The sequence below is a fragment of the Osmerus eperlanus genome, chromosome 4 (genome assembly GCF_963692335.1).
Source record: "Osmerus eperlanus chromosome 4, fOsmEpe2.1, whole genome shotgun sequence".
Classification (NCBI taxonomy): domain Eukaryota; kingdom Metazoa; phylum Chordata; class Actinopteri; order Osmeriformes; family Osmeridae; genus Osmerus; species Osmerus eperlanus.
The window spans coordinates 1,826,899-1,837,013 of NC_085021.1; positions in this window are offsets into that span (position 1 = coordinate 1,826,899).

Consider the following 10,115-nt stretch of genomic DNA (forward strand, 5'->3'; position numbering starts at 1 on the left):
TAAACGGACCCACCGAGCTGGGGACGGCTTTTTCCGGGGAGATAACCGCGCACACCGCTGCCCCCCGTCCCAACTTGAATTTAGAAACCGTCCCCAGCGAAATCCCACGTTCGGGCGCAAAACTGCACGTTTGGAGCCACATTTTGTCTGAAGCTGGAAACGTGCATTCAAAGCTGGGAAAAGGTGCTCATTGACAGGCATCTCCACTTCGGGACCTCGTAGCACCTTCACCCGGGTGGCGTTGGAAAGGTCTGGGCGAGGGGAACACGGGGAGGTCAGGCTCGCCACGCGCACGCGCTTCCCCGCGAAACGGGAGCCCAAACAAAACTTTAAACAGAGCTACCGAATTGGGGATCATCAATCCTGGGAAAATAACCACACACACCGCTGCCCCCCGTGCCAACTTGAATTTAGAAACCGTCCCCAGCGAAATCCCACGTTCGGGCGCAAAACTGCACGTTTGGAGCCACATTTTGTCTGAAGCTGGAAACCTGCATTCAAAGCTGGGAAAAGGTGCTCATTGACAGGCATCTCCACTTCGGGACCTCGTAGCACCTTCACCCGGGTGGCGTTGGAAAGGTCTGGGCGAGGGGAACACGGGGAGGTCAGGCTCGCCACGCGCACGCGCTTCCCCGCGAAACGGGAGCCCAAACAAAACTTTAAACGGACCCACCGAATTGGGGATCATCAATCCTGGGAAAATAACCACACACACCGCTGCCCCCCGTCCCAACTTGAATTTAGAAACCGTCCCCAGCGAAATCCCACGTTCGGGCGCAAAACTGCACGTTTGGAGCCACATTTTGTCTGAAGCTGGAAACCTGCATTCAAAGCTGGGAAAAGGTGCTCATTGACAGGCATCTCCACTTCGGGACCTCGTAGCACCTTCACCCGGGTGGCGTTGGAAAGGTCTGGGCGAGGGGGACACGGGGAGGTCAGGCTCGCCACGCGCACGCGCTTCCCCGCGAAACGGGAGCCCAAACAAAACTTTAAACGGACCCACCGAGCTGGGGACGGCTTTTTCCGGGAAGATAACCACGCACACCGCTGCCCCCCGTCCCAACTTGAATTTAGAAACCGTCCCCAGCGAAATCCCACGTTCGGGCGCAAAACTGCACGTTTGGAGCCACATTTTGTCTGAAGCTGGAAACGTGCATTCAAAGCTGGGAAAAGGTGCTCATTGACAGGCATCTCCACTTCGGGACCTCGTAGCACCTTCACCCGGGTGGCGTTGGAAAGGTCTGGGCGAGGGGAACACGGGGAGGTCAGGCTCGCCACGCGCACGCGCTTCCCCGCGAAACGGGAGCCCAAACAAAACTTTAAACGGACCCACCGAATTGGGGATCATCAATCCTGGGAAAATAACCACACACACCGCTGCCCCCCGTCCCAACTTGAATTTAGAAACCGTCCCCAGCGAAATCCCACGTTCGGGCGCAAAACTGCACGTTTGGAGCCACATTTTGTCTGAAGCTGGAAACGTGCATTCAAAGCTGGGAAAAGGTGCTCATTGACAGGCATCTCCACTTCGGGACCTCGTAGCACCTTCACCCGGGTGGCGTTGGAAAGGTCTGGGCGAGGGGGACACGGGGAGGTCAGGCTCGCCACGCGCACGCGCTTCCCCGCGAAACGGGAGCCCAAACAAAACTTTAAACAGAGCTACCGAATTGGGGATCATCAATCCTGGGAAAATAACCACACACACCGCTGCCCCCCGTGCCAACTTGAATTTAGAAACCGTCCCCAGCGAAATCCCACGTTCGGGCGCAAAACTGCACGTTTGGAGCCACATTTTGTCTGAAGCTGGAAACGTGCATTCAAAGCTGGGAAAAGGTGCTCATTGACAGGCATCTCCACTTCGGGACCTCGTAGCACCTTCACCCGGGTGGCGTTGGAAAGGTCTGGGCGAGGGGAACACGGGGAGGTCAGGCTCGCCACGCGCACGCGCTTCCCCGCGAAACGGGAGCCCAAACAAAACTTTAAACGGACCCACCGAGCTGGGGACGGCTTTTTCCGGGGAGATAACCGCGCACACCGCTGCCCCCCGTCCCAACTTGAATTTAGAAACCGTCCCCAGCGAAATCCCACGTTCGGGCGCAAAACTGCACGTTTGGAGCCACATTTTGTCTGAAGCTGGAAACGTGCATTCAAAGCTGGGAAAAGGTGCTCATTGACAGGCATCTCCACTTCGGGACCTCGTAGCACCTTCACCCGGGTGGCGTTGGAAAGGTCTGGGCGAGGGGAACACGGGGAGGTCAGGCTCGCCACGCGCACGCGCTTCCCCGCGAAACGGGAGCCCAAACAAAACTTTAAACAGAGCTACCGAATTGGGGATCATCAATCCTGGGAAAATAACCACACACACCGCTGCCCCCCGTGCCAACTTGAATTTAGAAACCGTCCCCAGCGAAATCCCACGTTCGGGCGCAAAACTGCACGTTTGGAGCCACATTTTGTCTGAAGCTGGAAACGTGCATTCAAAGCTGGGAAAAGGTGCTCATTGACAGGCATCTCCACTTCGGGACCTCGTAGCACCTTCACCCGGGTGGCGTTGGAAAGGTCTGGGCGAGGGGAACACGGGGAGGTCAGGCTCGCCACGCGCACGCGCTTCCCCGCGAAACGGGAGCCCAAACAAAACTTTAAACGGACCCACCGAGCTGGGGACGGCTTTTTCCGGGGAGATAACCGCGCACACCGCTGCCCCCCGTCCCAACTTGAATTTAGAAACCGTCCCCAGCGAAATCCCACGTTCGGGCGCAAAACTGCACGTTTGGAGCCACATTTTGTCTGAAGCTGGAAACGTGCATTCAAAGCTGGGAAAAGGTGCTCATTGACAGGCATCTCCACTTCGGGACCTCGTAGCACCTTCACCCGGGTGGCGTTGGAAAGGTCTGGGCGAGGGGAACACGGGGAGGTCAGGCTCGCCACGCGCACGCGCTTCCCCGCGAAACGGGAGCCCAAACAAAACTTTAAACGGACCCACCGAGCTGGGGACGGCTTTTTCCGGGGAGATAACCGCGCACACCGCTGCCCCCCGTCCCAACTTGAATTTAGAAACCGTCCCCAGCGAAATCCCACGTTCGGGCGCAAAACTGCACGTTTGGAGCCACATTTTGTCTGAAGCTGGAAACGTGCATTCAAAGCTGGGAAAAGGTGCTCATTGACAGGCATCTCCACTTCGGGACCTCGTAGCACCTTCACCCGGGTGGCGTTGGAAAGGTCTGGGCGAGGGGAACACGGGGAGGTCAGGCTCGCCACGCGCACGCGCTTCCCCGCGAAACGGGAGCCCAAACAAAACTTTAAACAGAGCTACCGAATTGGGGATCATCAATCCTGGGAAAATAACCACACACACCGCTGCCCCCCGTGCCAACTTGAATTTAGAAACCGTCCCCAGCGAAATCCCACGTTCGGGCGCAAAACTGCACGTTTGGAGCCACATTTTGTCTGAAGCTGGAAACCTGCATTCAAAGCTGGGAAAAGGTGCTCATTGACAGGCATCTCCACTTCGGGACCTCGTAGCACCTTCACCCGGGTGGCGTTGGAAAGGTCTGGGCGAGGGGAACACGGGGAGGTCAGGCTCGCCACGCGCACGCGCTTCCCCGCGAAACGGGAGCCCAAACAAAACTTTAAACGGACCCACCGAGCTGGGGACGGCTTTTTCCGGGAAGATAACCGCGCACACCGCTGCCCCCCGTGCCAACTTGAATTTAGAAACCGTCCCCAGCGAAATCCCACGTTCGGGCGCAAAACTGCACGTTTGGAGCCACATTTTGTCTGAAGCTGGAAACGTGCATTCAAAGCTGGGAAAAGGTGCTCATTGACAGGCATCTCCACTTCGGGACCTCGTAGCACCTTCACCCGGGTGGCGTTGGAAAGGTCTGGGCGAGGGGAACACGGGGAGGTCAGGCTCGCCACGCGCACGCGCTTCCCCGCGAAACGGGAGCCCAAACAAAACTTTAAACGGACCCACCGAGCTGGGGACGGCTTTTTCCGGGGAGATAACCGCGCACACCGCTGCCCCCCGTCCCAACTTGAATTTAGAAACCGTCCCCAGCGAAATCCCACGTTCGGGCGCAAAACTGCACGTTTGGAGCCACATTTTGTCTGAAGCTGGAAACGTGCATTCAAAGCTGGGAAAAGGTGCTCATTGACAGGCATCTCCACTTCGGGACCTCGTAGCACCTTCACCCGGGTGGCGTTGGAAAGGTCTGGGCGAGGGGAACACGGGGAGGTCAGGCTCGCCACGCGCACGCGCTTCCCCGCGAAACGGGAGCCCAAACAAAACTTTAAACGGACCCACCGAATTGGGGATCATCAATCCTGGGAAAATAACCACACACACCGCTGCCCCCCGTCCCAACTTGAATTTAGAAACCGTCCCCAGCGAAATCCCACGTTCGGGCGCAAAACTGCACGTTTGGAGCCACATTTTGTCTGAAGCTGGAAACGTGCATTCAAAGCTGGGAAAAGGTGCTCATTGACAGGCATCTCCACTTCGGGACCTCGTAGCACCTTCACCCGGGTGGCGTTGGAAAGGTCTGGGCGAGGGGGACACGGGGAGGTCAGGCTCGCCACGCGCACGCGCTTCCCCGCGAAACGGGAGCCCAAACAAAACTTTAAACAGAGCTACCGAATTGGGGATCATCAATCCTGGGAAAATAACCACACACACCGCTGCCCCCCGTGCCAACTTGAATTTAGAAACCGTCCCCAGCGAAATCCCACGTTCGGGCGCAAAACTGCACGTTTGGAGCCACATTTTGTCTGAAGCTGGAAACGTGCATTCAAAGCTGGGAAAAGGTGCTCATTGACAGGCATCTCCACTTCGGGACCTCGTAGCACCTTCACCCGGGTGGCGTTGGAAAGGTCTGGGCGAGGGGAACACGGGGAGGTCAGGCTCGCCACGCGCACGCGCTTCCCCGCGAAACGGGAGCCCAAACAAAACTTTAAACGGACCCACCGAGCTGGGGACGGCTTTTTCCGGGGAGATAACCGCGCACACCGCTGCCCCCCGTCCCAACTTGAATTTAGAAACCGTCCCCAGCGAAATCCCACGTTCGGGCGCAAAACTGCACGTTTGGAGCCACATTTTGTCTGAAGCTGGAAACGTGCATTCAAAGCTGGGAAAAGGTGCTCATTGACAGGCATCTCCACTTCGGGACCTCGTAGCACCTTCACCCGGGTGGCGTTGGAAAGGTCTGGGCGAGGGGAACACGGGGAGGTCAGGCTCGCCACGCGCACGCGCTTCCCCGCGAAACGGGAGCCCAAACAAAACTTTAAACGGACCCACCGAGCTGGGGACGGCTTTTTCCGGGGAGATAACCGCGCACACCGCTGCCCCCCGTCCCAACTTGAATTTAGAAACCGTCCCCAGCGAAATCCCACGTTCGGGCGCAAAACTGCACGTTTGGAGCCACATTTTGTCTGAAGCTGGAAACGTGCATTCAAAGCTGGGAAAAGGTGCTCATTGACAGGCATCTCCACTTCGGGACCTCGTAGCACCTTCACCCGGGTGGCGTTGGAAAGGTCTGGGCGAGGGGAACACGGGGAGGTCAGGCTCGCCACGCGCACGCGCTTCCCCGCGAAACGGGAGCCCAAACAAAACTTTAAACAGAGCTACCGAATTGGGGATCATCAATCCTGGGAAAATAACCACACACACCGCTGCCCCCCGTGCCAACTTGAATTTAGAAACCGTCCCCAGCGAAATCCCACGTTCGGGCGCAAAACTGCACGTTTGGAGCCACATTTTGTCTGAAGCTGGAAACCTGCATTCAAAGCTGGGAAAAGGTGCTCATTGACAGGCATCTCCACTTCGGGACCTCGTAGCACCTTCACCCGGGTGGCGTTGGAAAGGTCTGGGCGAGGGGAACACGGGGAGGTCAGGCTCGCCACGCGCACGCGCTTCCCCGCGAAACGGGAGCCCAAACAAAACTTTAAACGGACCCACCGAGCTGGGGACGGCTTTTTCCGGGAAGATAACCGCGCACACCGCTGCCCCCCGTGCCAACTTGAATTTAGAAACCGTCCCCAGCGAAATCCCACGTTCGGGCGCAAAACTGCACGTTTGGAGCCACATTTTGTCTGAAGCTGGAAACGTGCATTCAAAGCTGGGAAAAGGTGCTCATTGACAGGCATCTCCACTTCGGGACCTCGTAGCACCTTCACCCGGGTGGCGTTGGAAAGGTCTGGGCGAGGGGAACACGGGGAGGTCAGGCTCGCCACGCGCACGCGCTTCCCCGCGAAACGGGAGCCCAAACAAAACTTTAAACGGACCCACCGAATTGGGGATCATCAATCCTGGGAAAATAACCACACACACCGCTGCCCCCCGTCCCAACTTGAATTTAGAAACCGTCCCCAGCGAAATCCCACGTTCGGGCGCAAAACTGCACGTTTGGAGCCACATTTTGTCTGAAGCTGGAAACCTGCATTCAAAGCTGGGAAAAGGTGCTCATTGACAGGCATCTCCACTTCGGGACCTCGTAGCACCTTCACCCGGGTGGCGTTGGAAAGGTCTGGGCGAGGGGGACACGGGGAGGTCAGGCTCGCCACGCGCACGCGCTTCCCCGCGAAACGGGAGCCCAAACAAAACTTTAAACAGAGCTACCGAATTGGGGATCATCAATCCTGGGAAAATAACCACACACACCGCTGCCCCCCGTGCCAACTTGAATTTAGAAACCGTCCCCAGCGAAATCCCACGTTCGGGCGCAAAACTGCACGTTTGGAGCCACATTTTGTCTGAAGCTGGAAACGTGCATTCAAAGCTGGGAAAAGGTGCTCATTGACAGGCATCTCCACTTCGGGACCTCGTAGCACCTTCACCCGGGTGGCGTTGGAAAGGTCTGGGCGAGGGGAACACGGGGAGGTCAGGCTCGCCACGCGCACGCGCTTCCCCGCGAAACGGGAGCCCAAACAAAACTTTAAACGGACCCACCGAGCTGGGGACGGCTTTTTCCGGGGAGATAACCGCGCACACCGCTGCCCCCCGTCCCAACTTGAATTTAGAAACCGTCCCCAGCGAAATCCCACGTTCGGGCGCAAAACTGCACGTTTGGAGCCACATTTTGTCTGAAGCTGGAAACGTGCATTCAAAGCTGGGAAAAGGTGCTCATTGACAGGCATCTCCACTTCGGGACCTCGTAGCACCTTCACCCGGGTGGCGTTGGAAAGGTCTGGGCGAGGGGAACACGGGGAGGTCAGGCTCGCCACGCGCACGCGCTTCCCCGCGAAACGGGAGCCCAAACAAAACTTTAAACGGACCCACCGAGCTGGGGACGGCTTTTTCCGGGGAGATAACCGCGCACACCGCTGCCCCCCGTCCCAACTTGAATTTAGAAACCGTCCCCAGCGAAATCCCACGTTCGGGCGCAAAACTGCACGTTTGGAGCCACATTTTGTCTGAAGCTGGAAACGTGCATTCAAAGCTGGGAAAAGGTGCTCATTGACAGGCATCTCCACTTCGGGACCTCGTAGCACCTTCACCCGGGTGGCGTTGGAAAGGTCTGGGCGAGGGGAACACGGGGAGGTCAGGCTCGCCACGCGCACGCGCTTCCCCGCGAAACGGGAGCCCAAACAAAACTTTAAACAGAGCTACCGAATTGGGGATCATCAATCCTGGGAAAATAACCACACACACCGCTGCCCCCCGTGCCAACTTGAATTTAGAAACCGTCCCCAGCGAAATCCCACGTTCGGGCGCAAAACTGCACGTTTGGAGCCACATTTTGTCTGAAGCTGGAAACCTGCATTCAAAGCTGGGAAAAGGTGCTCATTGACAGGCATCTCCACTTCGGGACCTCGTAGCACCTTCACCCGGGTGGCGTTGGAAAGGTCTGGGCGAGGGGAACACGGGGAGGTCAGGCTCGCCACGCGCACGCGCTTCCCCGCGAAACGGGAGCCCAAACAAAACTTTAAACAGAGCTACCGAATTGGGGATCATCAATCCTGGGAAAATAACCACACACACCGCTGCCCCCCGTGCCAACTTGAATTTAGAAACCGTCCCCAGCGAAATCCCACGTTCGGGCGCAAAACTGCACGTTTGGAGCCACATTTTGTCTGAAGCTGGAAACCTGCATTCAAAGCTGGGAAAAGGTGCTCATTGACAGGCATCTCCACTTCGGGACCTCGTAGCACCTTCACCCGGGTGGCGTTGGAAAGGTCTGGGCGAGGGGAACACGGGGAGGTCAGGCTCGCCACGCGCACGCGCTTCCCCGCGAAACGGGAGCCCAAACAAAACTTTAAACAGAGCTACCGAATTGGGGATCATCAATCCTGGGAAAATAACCACACACACCGCTGCCCCCCGTGCCAACTTGAATTTAGAAACCGTCCCCAGCGAAATCCCACGTTCGGGCGCAAAACTGCACGTTTGGAGCCACATTTTGTCTGAAGCTGGAAACCTGCATTCAAAGCTGGGAAAAGGTGCTCATTGACAGGCATCTCCACTTCGGGACCTCGTAGCACCTTCACCCGGGTGGCGTTGGAAAGGTCTGGGCGAGGGGAACACGGGGAGGTCAGGCTCGCCACGCGCACGCGCTTCCCCGCGAAACGGGAGCCCAAACAAAACTTTAAACGGACCCACCGAGCTGGGGACGGCTTTTTCCGGGAAGATAACCGCGCACACCGCTGCCCCCCGTGCCAACTTGAATTTAGAAACCGTCCCCAGCGAAATCCCACGTTCGGGCGCAAAACTGCACGTTTGGAGCCACATTTTGTCTGAAGCTGGAAACGTGCATTCAAAGCTGGGAAAAGGTGCTCATTGACAGGCATCTCCACTTCGGGACCTCGTAGCACCTTCACCCGGGTGGCGTTGGAAAGGTCTGGGCGAGGGGGACACGGGGAGGTCAGGCTCGCCACGCGCACGCGCTTCCCCGCGAAACGGGAGCCCAGACAAAACTTTAAACGGACCCACCGAGCTGGGGACGGCTTTTTCCGGGGAGATAACCGCGCACACCGCTGCCCCCCGTCCCAACTTGAATTTAGAAACCGTCCCCAGCGAAATCCCACGTTCGGGCGCAAAACTGCACGTTTGGAGCCACATTTTGTCTGAAGCTGGAAACGTGCATTCAAAGCTGGGAAAAGGTGCTCATTGACAGGCATCTCCACTTCGGGACCTCGTAGCACCTTCACCCGGGTGGCGTTGGAAAGGTCTGGGCGAGGGGAACACGGGGAGGTCAGGCTCGCCACGCGCACGCGCTTCCCCGCGAAACGGGAGCCCAAACAAAACTTTAAACGGACCCACCGAATTGGGGATCATCAATCCTGGGAAAATAACCACACACACCGCTGCCCCCCGTCCCAACTTGAATTTAGAAACCGTCCCCAGCGAAATCCCACGTTCGGGCGCAAAACTGCACGTTTGGAGCCACATTTTGTCTGAAGCTGGAAACGTGCATTCAAAGCTGGGAAAAGGTGCTCATTGACAGGCATCTCCACTTCGGGACCTCGTAGCACCTTCACCCGGGTGGCGTTGGAAAGGTCTGGGCGAGGGGGACACGGGGAGGTCAGGCTCGCCACGCGCACGCGCTTCCCCGCGAAACGGGAGCCCAAACAAAACTTTAAACAGAGCTACCGAATTGGGGATCATCAATCCTGGGAAAATAACCACACACACCGCTGCCCCCCGTGCCAACTTGAATTTAGAAACCGTCCCCAGCGAAATCCCACGTTCGGGCGCAAAACTGCACGTTTGGAGCCACATTTTGTCTGAAGCTGGAAACGTGCATTCAAAGCTGGGAAAAGGTGCTCATTGACAGGCATCTCCACTTCGGGACCTCGTAGCACCTTCACCCGGGTGGCGTTGGAAAGGTCTGGGCGAGGGGAACACGGGGAGGTCAGGCTCGCCACGCGCACGCGCTTCCCCGCGAAACGGGAGCCCAAACAAAACTTTAAACGGACCCACCGAGCTGGGGACGGCTTTTTCCGGGGAGATAACCGCGCACACCGCTGCCCCCCGTCCCAACTTGAATTTAGAAACCGTCCCCAGCGAAATCCCACGTTCGGGCGCAAAACTGCACGTTTGGAGCCACATTTTGTCTGAAGCTGGAAACGTGCATTCAAAGCTGGGAAAAGGTGCTCATTGACAGGCATCTCCACTTCGGGAC